This window comes from Empidonax traillii, unplaced genomic scaffold, assembly GCF_003031625.1.
Source record: "Empidonax traillii isolate 1590-97213 ecotype Southwest subspecies unplaced genomic scaffold, ASM303162v1 scaffold46:size3806547, whole genome shotgun sequence".
Lineage (NCBI taxonomy): Eukaryota > Metazoa > Chordata > Aves > Passeriformes > Tyrannidae > Empidonax > Empidonax traillii.
In genome coordinates, this window is record NW_020955239.1 from 2,736,273 (window position 1) to 2,748,673 (window position 12,401).

The following is a 12,401-nucleotide window of genomic DNA, read 5'->3' on the forward strand; positions in this document are numbered from 1 at the left end:
TGTCAGGTACCTGCTGCATGTCCTCAGGTATGAAGCCTTACAATGTGGATATCTGACAGTTCTAGCACTCTTGCAAAACACCTTCCACTCTAGCCCTGCCATGGGCAGGGAGACCAAGAGTTTTGTTCCATTAAGGAGTCAGCTCTTGGCAAAAGCTCAAGCAGCTGAAGCATAACACTTCAGAAGAGCATATAAGGGAGAGTCGTAGCCCAGCTTTTTACCTCACTCTCTGGAAATATGGGAATTGAAGTTTTCTCACGCTCTCTCAGACCACTTGTCTTTCCTCCAGTTGACTTGCTGTATTTTTCTTCTAGCAAAACGACAGAGAAACATGATAATATTACTGATCAAAAGCAGTTCTAGGAAACTCCAATCCTTGTGGGTACATACAGTGACCACCTGCAAGAATATAATGGGTATGTCCACACATATGGATATGTCTACCTACAGTGAAAGCCCATGAATACTTCTTACCAAATATAATCTTCCTCACCAAAGTCAAGGGCAGAGAGCACAGAGCACACAGGGCACAGCGGCCAGCCAGTGGCTTTACTCCTTAAGATAACTTCCAAGACTGAAAAGATGCAAAGACAAATCAAGTGAAAATAAGAAAAATTATGTATTCTCCTTAGGACTGCTGCAGTGGCTTCCTGATCTGCCAAGACTTGGAAGCTGTCTTGACCTAATGGAAATGAGTGTGTTTTTTAGTATAAGGACACACTGCATTTAGCAAATGCCATCCCAGCTCACTTTGGACTGTTCCCTGTATCCTGCTGTGCATCTGCTGGCAGGTAAACAGCAAAGATCAGTTCACCCTGTATAGTGGCTGAATTAATGTGCTTCCTAAAAAGTGCAGTGAGCATAATGTGAATCTAGATCCTGGTGATCAGAGAAAACATTTCTGCCCAAAATGGACCCAAATCACTCCCTTCTGATGCAAGTTGCTAAGAGCAGGGAGTATTTTAATCAGCTTTTGGGTCTGGTCACCACAGCAGATACTGTATCATACCTACAAACCACAGTGACACAGCAAGTGACTTTAGCTGCTTCTTGCAGCAATTGAAAGAACAATCCGTGGCCACACTCCAGAAGGATGGAGCAGCCACAGGGAATAATAATCTTCAGATGCACCAGTCAGTCCTCTCACTCTGGCTCCCTCTTCACCTTATCACCACTTCCAAAAATAGCTTGCAGATTGTACAGAAAGGATGTGGACAAGGAGATACTGTTCCTGGAACTCTGAATTTCTACTTCACTTGCCCTTGAGCCTTCCCCAAAAAATTAGGCTTATGCCAACCATTTATTCAGCAAGTGCAGCACACTCCAGCTGGTTGAATGCTAGAGCTACAAACAGAGATATTTGCTGCTCTAGCAGTCTATTTTCCCACCAGTGAGTGTCCATACCTCTTCCTTGGCACCAAGAGAACCTATTACAGATAGAGGAGATGTTGCTTTGCAATATCCCAAGCATCAGATGCCGGCAGGTGGTCACACTGCAAGACTTAGTTGTGTTACATTGCTCAGAAGAACCAACAAAGGATCCTTAAACTAAATGTCCAAGATACTTCCAAGACTGTGTGTGTTAGGCTGGGCAAGGACAGGAAAAAAAAAGTGAAACCACTCCCACCTTTTTCTTTTTAAAGAATTATGATAAGTAATGCAATTCTCGTGTCTCAAGGAAAAACATCTTTGTGAATCAAATTTGAAAAGAAAGCTATTCTCCTGGATGATGCTACTTTTTTCCCCCCTTTTCCCTTGACGTGACTCTAAAAAGCCCACTGGGGATGCAGTTGGGTTCAAGAACTACAATAGATGCCAAGTCTTACATCACCTTTGCTGTCTCCCAGCTTGTTACAGGGTTATCTATTGTCAGATGGGAATTTATTGAAGGTGACATTGCTTACAAATTGATCAAAATCAGCTTCAGTGAGGTGTCCTTCTAAGATATAAAGAGATGGATAAAATTCACTCAGTTGATCATTAATAACCTCAGTCTGTGGAATTGGTTATCTCCTTTTGACAGAGAAAATAGAGTTTGCAGATTGAACTGGTTTAATACTATCTGAGAAGAAATATGACAGACATTCAAAGATACACCCAATTAACTATGTCTGTACCTTTTCAATAAAACAAATTAAACCAACCCCCTAGATTTATTTTTCTGAACACCTGTGTACACAAAACAGAGGTCACTAACCAGAAGAAGAAACAGTGCTACCCCTGTCAACTCATCTGTCGCAGAAGACTTTTTTTCTCCTGGCCAAAGGGTTGGTTATGTGGGAATATGTCCCAAGTGCAAAGATTTGTGTTCTTTAAAGCCTGAATACTGGAACAAGCAGGAGCATCAGCACTAGGAGAGGTGGATATTTATTAGTTTACTCTCATTTGCCTCACTGCCTAGTCTCAGGTGCAGTCCAATGCAGGTTCTGTGGATCCAACGTGTGGAAAACTTAGGCTTTTGGGCAAGCACTGTCCAAATGTGGGTCAGGATAATCTGATCCCTGTCACAGCAATGACCTGTGCTTGCATGCCACCCATGTAGTGATACCTCAGGAATATCTGAGTGAAACCAGCCCTGAAACAACAAGCAAATTTCCGCACTCCTTCGATGCCAGATGGCAGAAGCGGATGTGTCCATGGAAACCCGGGTGGATTAGGCGTACTTTCAAACTTCTCAGCACTGAAGTAGGCCACCACGTTGTTTCTTTTTCCAAGGTCACTTTTACCCATACCTCCAGAGGCATATCTCTCTGCTGTCCCCACTTCAGGGAGTGTCACTTCAGGGAGCCATACAGCCAAGTTCCACATGCACCCAGGAGCTAGGCTGAGAGACTGCTTCCCTCAGACTTTTCCACCCTCCTGGGCACACTGGTTTGTCTCGTTTCTTCATCACAATGCCTAAAGTACCTGTGACACGCTGATTTTCCTTAGCGCACCGCAAGGTGCTCCTTTCCTCAGTAGCATGGGGAATAAATACATTTCTATGCACCCCACCTCTTCAATTTCTGTCTATCCTGGAGCATCTCAATGCACTTTGAGCTAAACCACAGTCTTGTCAAGTCTCAGCCTATTTCTACATCATCTGAGTTTTCCTTGGTTGCTGCCACAGTCACAGCAAACCTACTCAGCTACAAAATCTTCTCCTCTCCTTCTTCCTCCTGCCCGGAGTCCCCCTGTGTTCTAATGTATGTCTACAAAACCAAAGCCTGTTATTCAACATTTTGAAATCTTTCATCTCTCCCACTCACTCTCCCAAATCCAGTCCATGCAGACATGTTTGGAACAAAGTGCTACCCAAGGCTTCTCCTAAATCTTTTCTTTGGACATGGTGTTCTTTCTGTGGCTAGCAACTGTCCATTGTATCCTGCCAGAGACACGCTGCCGCCCCTCTTAGCAAAGAGTGGATGCTGCATTCACATAAAAGCATTTCATAATGCTGCCATTTACATAATGACTTTCTAAATTGTACATCGACAGATTTCACCAAATCATTACAGTAGGTGAATTAAATCTTTCACTAAACACCAGCAAATGGTGGTAATGACAACACTTCTAAGTAGCACACCCCATAAAGCTCAGAAAATGGAAATCAATCAGTCTTCCTTTTTTTTTTTCCCCCAGAAGTGCTGAAGAAATTTGTTACACACAGCTGTGACAGAAAATAAATAGATGACAAAATTGAGAAGAAATACAGTAAAGTTAGGACTCATGTGGACATATTCCTCCAGTTGTGATACAAAATGGGTCTTTGGGAATCTTGTTCAGTAGCAGTGCTGCTGCGACTGTGATGGTCTAAAGATATGTGGAGTGCAATAACTTCTACAGAGAAACAATAACTTTTACTAGACTAGCTGATGTAGCTGAAAATACCAAAACGCTTTTGGGCACACTGACCCGAAGAAGAGCTTCCCTGCTTGAAAACTAATCTGTTTTCTTTCCTTATTACATCTGCTGGTCTAATAAAAGATATTGCAGTTTTCCGCATTTCTTAACTCTTTGATGTTCATTGGCAACTCATAACCACACATAATGTTTTTCGGCTACTTATTTGCTTTTTCTTATGGGGACTAAAAATGAATACGGAATCCCAAGAAAACAAGAGGCTAAAATCCTTGTGCCAGTGGATATAGAGCCACTTTACTTAATCTTAGTATCAATAATGGTTCCTGTATCAATAAATTTAAAAAATAACTTTAAATCCAATAAATTACCTACAAAGGCCCTGGGGATATACAGGACAGGCTGGAGAGAAAGGACAGAAACTTCCACATTCAGCAAACATCAACTTCGTCAAGCCCAGAGAGTGATGTCGGTACTAACACTTTCATGGCTGCTCCCAGTTTAGAATGGTTCCTTGGCTCAGGGACAGGAGTATTGTCTGTGTATCTCTGAAGCTGAGCAAAGTATCTCTGATGCAGGGAACTCTTTGGTTTCCATAGTGCAATGTATCCATGGATGAGACAGCTGCCCCAGGCAATGTTTAGGGGGATACATACTGTTGCCCTAAAGACCAGCTTGAGTAAGTTTTCCCACCTATAAAGCATAACACTACTTATTACCACCTCACTGAAGTGGCCATTAAATTTTGGTGAGGATGCTCCTCACTCTGTGTGTCAGTGCTTTCATGGGACAAGTGTTCAGCATCTTCTGAGTCTAGCTTGATCCTTCAAGACAGGGAGCCAACTGCACCCCAAGGGTGAATCCTCCAAAATCTCAACTGCCATGTGGATTTTGAAGCCTTCTGTTTAGATGCAACATAAGAAGAAAGTAACCCAAGAACAAAACTAAGCTTGCACTTTGATATGACCTGCTGGCTAACATTTCTAGTAGTCCATATTCCAGTTAAGATTCAAGCCTCTCCTTGTTGCAGCATTTACTATGCTGCTGGGAATCTGCCCAGAGCTCATGCCAGCTGATCTCCCTTTCAACTATTCCTTAAGGAGTCTAAAACATTCTCTAAATCACTGCTGACAGGAATGCAAGTTTCCAAGCTATTACTGACAGCATTGCCTGGTGTTGCTTAGTGCTAGCCATGGGCCACATAGTATTTATCAGAGTATATGGCACCTGAAGAGTTAATAGTATCTTGGATGTGCACAAATTTAGCTCTGCTAAACATATGGCTTTGGCACAATATGCCATGGCTGCCTATGCAAAGCAGGGTGTCCATAATTCACATTAGCCTGGGCAAGGACAGACTTGTTTCACAACAAAAACATAGGGACCAGAACTGTCTTCTCCTTGAGACCCTACCATGCTCTCTGTAAAATGAAACAATAATCAGGCGAGTCCATCAGGTGAGCCAGGAATTAAGGAAGAAGAGGAAGAAGTAATCAGCTGATTTAAGGAGAGCAGGAGGGATTAAATTCTGCCCTCAACAGACTGAAGAGCCAGGAGGTCCTAAGAGCCTGAATCAGCAGTCACTATTGGAGAGGAGAATAGCTCCGTGTATAATACAAGGCAGATTTGCATCTCCCAGCACTGTCAGACAATGATAAAAGGAGTATTTACAAGATGTGTTCACCAGTGCTCTTTTCTAACACTCATTTAGGAATTATATTTCCGAGGTCAACTCCAATTATATAAAATGGGGCAAGGTACAGCCCCTCTTTCATTCTGTTGTAGAGCTTTTCAACAATTTGGCAAGTAGGATTTTTAAGCACCTTTTTGATGCTCACATTGGTAGCCCAGACACTATAGTACCAAGTAAAGACAAGTGCCAGAAGGTCTTATTGCTGAATCTACTCCCAACCAATTTCTGCTTCCCTTTATGTACATAGCAAAACATTTTATTCTCCCTCCACCATACAGAAAGGTCATTATGGCTCACAAATACAGCACCAAGACTTAAAACTCAACAAGGTCATAGAAAATAGTGTCCCCTCAGTCCAAATCTTGTTTTCTCCAGGACAACACAGGAATGAGAAGCTGTAGTCCAACTGCTTGTTTTCAATTGTGAATGCAGGGCCTCAATATCCAGAGTTGTCAGCCCTGCACCTTCCCTCATGCCTGCCCTCATTTAGCAGTGCTTAAAAAATGTATGCTTAAAAAGCAAAGTTGAATTGTCTAAGTGCAAAGGAAAGCCTCTTAATTAGCATGCAAATCAAAAGAAAGGGAGAAATGAAGGAAAAGCTTAAAGTGATTTAACATTTCCAAGTTAATTTCCTGGACCTTTCCCCCACTTCCCTCACCTCTTTTATTTATTTATTTCTCCCTCCACCCCCCTAAATCTACCAAGACAACAGCCTCTTTGGGCCAGGTGGACTGAAGAGTGCTGTCTGTAAAGCACTGCATTGGTACTGCCAGTTCATTTCACCCTGATGGCACTGATTTATACCAGTGTCTGGTCCAGGATTAAGCCCTCTGTCAAATCTTAACAGCCCTTGTCCCTTTAACAGTCCGATTTCAAGCAGGAACCCTTCTTAGACCCTGGATGTCTCTATGGTAACACAACAAGATCGTTTTGTTCTAGCTCACAGCATTGTGTGCATACTGAAAAGCAGAGTTAAGATATTTTGAAGTGGAGAGTCCAGATCAGCCAATTCTGAAGCTTTGCAAGTAAAATGATTATGCAAATTAAACTCCTAAAGGTGAATGGCAATGAATGCTTTAAACAACAATTCAGCTACAGTATGAGAAATGAGAGCAGCGTTCTCAGCAAGGTGCCTCTCTCAGCAGTACAAAACCTGCTACACCAGTTGCCTTTCTTTTTGCTTATTTTAGCAAAATGGTCTGGGACAGAACAGGTCACACCAACAAAAGCATTTCTGGGTTTTGTGGTTGTTGCTGCAGTACAGCCAAGGCTGGGCATAGCCACTGCATGCAGAAATCAAGTCTCCAGTAATCATTACAGGGTCCCTTTCACATTAAGAGAAAGGAAAGAAAGATGCAGCAGGCAGGGCCCTGAGTTCAGGACTGGACTAGCAGAAGCAGTAATTTAAAAGTCTGCTTGACTCCTGCCTTAGAGAAAAATTTCACCTCGTGCCAATTGACTTGCATCTGTGATATCTCTCACCTGCTGGCTTCTCCAGAAAACTTCACAAGAGGAGCTTTGTCTCAAAGAGTACAGCAAGTTTTAAGGGCAGGAGAATGTCCCACCCTGGAGGCCTAAGGAGTTATTACTTCTTCCATTCCTTGTTTCTTTCTTATTTTTTCATGGCTGTCACTCACCTGCTCACAAGGCCAAGTGCCAGGTCCTGCCCTTGGGTCACAACAACCCTGTGCAGCGCTAGAGGCTGCTGGATAAGAGGCTGGAAAGCTGCCCAGCAGAAAAGGAGTTGGGGGAGCTGGTCAACACTGGCTGAGTATGAGGCAGCAGCGTGTCCAGGTGGTCAAGAAAGCCAATAGCATCCTGGTTTGTATAAAAAATAATTGGGCAGCTGTGACTGTTCCTCTGTACTCAGCACTGGTGAGGTCACACCAACAGTTCTATGTTCAGTTTTGGGCTCCTGATGACAAGAAAGACATTGAGGTGCTGGAGTGTGTCCAGAGAGGGGCAGTGGAGCTGGTAGAGAGTAAATCACATGAGGAGTGACTGAGGGAGCTGGGGCTGTTCAGTCTGGAGAAAAGGAGGCTTGGGGGGACCTTATCACTCTCTACAAGTACCTGAATGGAGGTTGTATCCAGGTGGGGTCAGTCTTTTCCCCCAGGCAACCAGGGACAGGATGAAAGGGCATAGCCTCAAGCTGTGTCAGGGGAGCCTGAACATCAGGAATAATTTCTTCACAGAAAGGGTTGTCAAGCATTGGAATGGGCTGCCCAGGGAAGTGATGGAGTCACCATCCCTGGAGGTGTTCTAGAAAATACCAGACATTGCACTTCGTGCTGTGGTTTAGTTCACAAGGTGGTGTTAAGTCAAAAGTTGGACTTGATCCTGGAGGTCTTTTGCAACATAAATGATTCTGTGAGTCTGCTGTGTGCCACAGTTGCACTCAAATTCTTACATGCAATACAGGAACAGGCCTTATATACAAACCCAGGAATTTACTGTTAGCACAACTGAAATCCTAACAGTCGAATCAGGAAATACTATTTGCCTAGACTTAATTACTAGAGGTAAAAAAATAAAGACTATTATCTGAGAAAAGTCTGAGTAATAATACAGTTGAAATTGGTTTTCACGCTTCTTGGCAAACATTCCATCTTTCTCTTTGCGGGGAGGAACATAATACTGATATATTCTTCCTACTCCATCTAAGATCTGTGTGGAGCTGGATTTATACTTTTTTTTTTAAGCAACGTTTTTTATTTCACTCCTCTTTCCTTGGTCTGCAAGTTTGAACTGCATCCAGGTTTACTACATATGGAGTATTTTTAATTTTTTTTTTTTTTTTAATACCTGTTTTGTCCAGCTCTCATGTCCACATTTCCTTATGTGATCACTAGTGACCTGTTTATACAGCTGGTGCCTACACTGGTATCCTGCACCTCTTTTCTCATCACCCCTTGCCTCTTCTCTGCACTGCATCCTCTGTCCCTCCTTTCAAGGCCTCTGTAATCACACCATGCCTGCATTTCCCTATCCTGTGTCATCATGAAGAGCAGGGACTAGGTGACCCCTGCTGAGTTTGTCTTTCTGAAAACAGGGTCTCCCAAAAAGATACAAAGTAGTAGCAGTTGAGTGTTGGTCAGCCAGTCAGCTGGAGGACTACAGAGGATCAGACTTTTAGGAAATCATTCAGAGTTTTCAGTGTGGTAGCACAGATTCAACTCAATTTAGCTAATTTAAGCCCTTAATAAAAAATTCACTTTTTTCTTCATCTGCATGTTCTTCAAAGGCATGTGGGCCAACCTATGGGGGGCTTCATTATCAGTGGGCCCTTGGGTGCAACTGGAATATGAATATGAAATAATTCTAGTTCTAGTTACTGTCCCCAGTGTTATTCACGTTGCCTAGACACATCTGAAAGTGAGCATAGACCAGAACCAAGTATTTCAACTGAATTTTTACCAAGACAGTTTTTATTTCACATTGCATCTTTCGTCAAGAGATTCCAGCTGAGCTTCTATATTTGAGCCTCTCAAATATAGAAAAAATTAAAAGGTTTTTTTTCTTAAGGTTTTGAATTAAAAGTGTTGGCTACGAGGCAACTAAGTTTAGCAAAAGAAGTAANACCTCACATGGACTCCGATCCTCTCCCTAGTCATTCAAAGCAGCTTTTTTTCAGAAGTTATCCTCCCCCATCCAATCAACTCTCAGTTTAAGACGGCACAGATTTCTTCTTAGTATAGAAATATCAGCTCCAGTTACCACGGATACTATTTTCTATAATGATTTCCAGGAGGTGTCATCTCCAAGGATGAATCCTTCTACCAAAAGAGTAAAAAGCAGTTGGCTTTCTCTAGGAAATCAAACAGCTCCAAACTAGATTTTTCTGAGGCATCTCATAAAATGGATCTTGGTGTTATGAAAGAGACGAGAACACAGTCCTTATCTCACCCATACCTGGAGCCCAGAGCCTACTCAGACAAACTACTGGGTAGCAATAGAATCAACTACTGTTGATTCTTATTCATTGGCCCAATTCTCATTACTGACATGTTGCTAGTAAGAAAATCAGAGGACCGTACAATAATGCATTCATGTTGTTGGATTGAAAATTTAAAAGCTTCCCCATTTGATTAAGTAAATGCAGCAAGTACCGTGCAATCAAGGGCCAAAATATGCCTTGGCCTGCAGCCCAATAAATGAATCCTTAAGGAGCTGGCATCTCACTTCTGCACAAATATAGCTCTCTGCTCATTACTAATCCAGTCTGAAATACTGGGGAAGGCTACAGGAAAACAGACACCTGGCAGAGATGCCAAGCTAGTTTCCTGCATATTGATTTATGCAGTGATACTTCCTAAATCACTAACAAGGCGAGCATAAGCTGTGCAGTGAACAGCAGCCCCAAGGTGTGACACAGAGGTGAATGGCAGAGCTCCTACAACAGTCTTGCAAATCCTACAGGTAGACGTATCACAGCACCGTCTTCAGTGCCACAGCAGCAGCATGGAGTTCTGACTGACATCCACTTCACAGTCATTTGGCAGGGGGTTCTTTCCCACAGTGTAAAGGGGCAGCAGTTCAGTTTAAGCCTGCTTTCCCTAGGCTATTTGAAGTTGAGAGTTTGGCCCACTGCAAGGACAGCTAATGCCCTTACAAGAATCATAAGCTCCATCCCAGATAGATTTCCTCATCACCTTGGTCATGCCTATGACAAAGCACAGTAACCTGTTCCTGCCTGGGAAAGACCTCTTCCCTTGCAGGCCAGTTCCGTTTCTCTTCTATAGCCCTGTGTTATAGTTTCAGCTCACCAGAAGGCAGGAACCCACACATTCCTCATAGGCAAAACTCCAGTGACCCTGGCATCCAAAACCTATCACCTACAGCATCACTGGACACTCACCTTTGCAATGTTTTTCCTGCCCTCTCAACTTATTTCTCCTTAGAATCAAACTTGGCCTCCATGAAGAGCCTGCAAAGACAGAGACTGGGACATTTATGGAAATAGCAAGGAAGTCACTAAACATGAAAGCATAATATTTCTAGTATTTCACTGGTAAGCAGTATTGCCCTCCAAAATAGTCTCAACAACATTCAGGTGTGCTCTTCCTCTTTCACATTGTACCTTTATTTCTGTTTGTACAGCACAAAGCACTCTATGGCTGACATTCAGTTATGGTATTCCTAGGCTCTACAGTTGTAGAAATAAAGAATGTGGTATGCCTAATTGAAGGTGTGATCCAGGCTATAAATTATACAGTCCTGTCAAAACTGAATTAATCATGTACCTTTCACCAGCTCAGCTATACTCTACCCATTAATTCTTCTTCACGAGATGTATTCTAGTGTTACAAAATAACTCATTGGTTTCAAAGGCATTTCTCCCAAAACTATCCCCACTCAGGACAGACGAGATTCAGATTCAGACTTGGGTGAGTGATGCTTTTCTAGGCATTAAATCCCTGTACAACAAAACCCCTCTCATCTTTAATGCCTGATGATAGTGAAGGGATAGAAATAGGAGCTTCATGCTATTAAGGAAAGGTAATTCCCAGCTGCACAAAGGGGACGCATGTCCTGAAAAGACTCGAGATTTTAATGCTATAACTTTTTCTGCATAGAAATGCATTTGAGTAATTTTTAAATGGTTGCACAGTTAATTCCCTTTGATTTCTACACAGTTGGATTCACTGAAACGGAGGCAACTTTGCTCACAGTAGTAGTATTGTTGTAGTTGTGAACGCTTTAGGCTGTAGCTTAAAGTTTATAGGGAAAGGAATTATTTTTTATTAGATCAGTAAGAGATGAAAAAATTATACCAGACAATCTTTTAGGCACTCAAAGCCTTCAAGATTTTTTTTTTTTAAAAAGAAAAAAAAAAAAAGAAAAAAATTATCTCTAGTTCTGAACACTAGGGAGCCAAGGAGAAGAGAACTCTTCCAAAAAACATTTTAAGCTCACTACATTATTTCAGTGTTGGTTTTTTTTCCCAAGCAGTTGGCGTGCAGTAGGCTAAAAAGTTATCATGGCTTCTTCAGGATGAGCCACATAAACAAGTTGTACTTCAGAACACATTAGGAACAACTCCCTTGTCAACTCATTCCAAAAAAAGCTTACCTGGCATGCAACTTGCTCTCATCCACACATCACACCACAGCAAAGGCTTTCCAGCTGACAGCAGGCACCTTCAGGTCACTCTTAGCTGAGGGACAAATGGTTATATCCAAAGAAAACCTTCGCTGATGGAGTTTTGTTGTTTTCTTTAGTTGTTTTGGGTTTTTTTCCATAGCTGTTTCTAAAAAGAAAAAAAAAAAAAAAAAGAAACATTAATGCAACAAGTAATGACAGGAAGAGAAGTAGTATTATGTACTGAAGCAGCTGAGAGAGAAGGTAAAGTATCAGAGTGTCACAGCTTCAGCTTGGAGCAAGCCAGGATTGCTGGCCAACCCTAACTTCCACAGCAGTTGGAAAGTACATAACATACACAATTTAATGTTTCTCCAAAAGAGAACAAGCTCAGCACTCCTTAACCTTTGGAAGAAGAAAAATGTTTTGCTTCTCAAGGTCAGTAGTGGCAGAAAGAGCAACACCTGTTACAGAAATAATGTGCCTTTAGGAGGAGAAGGCAAGAGGAGTTAACTTGGGAAGACGATGGAATAAGTGTGCACACAGGCAACCTGAGCTGAAAGTTCTTTGATCTCTTCCAAATGTAAGATATTAGCAGTCCCTGCTAACTTTACATCCCTTGGGCTCTACAGGCATCTTAACACCACAAAGACAGGGGGAGAACCTCTCATTCAGGAACACCACCTTTGAGCTGAATTAAACTCAAAGAGGCACTGGAAACAGACAACAGTACTGGTAAAAAGTCACATCCCTCAATGCTTTAGACACCACAAAACTTTCCAGGTTG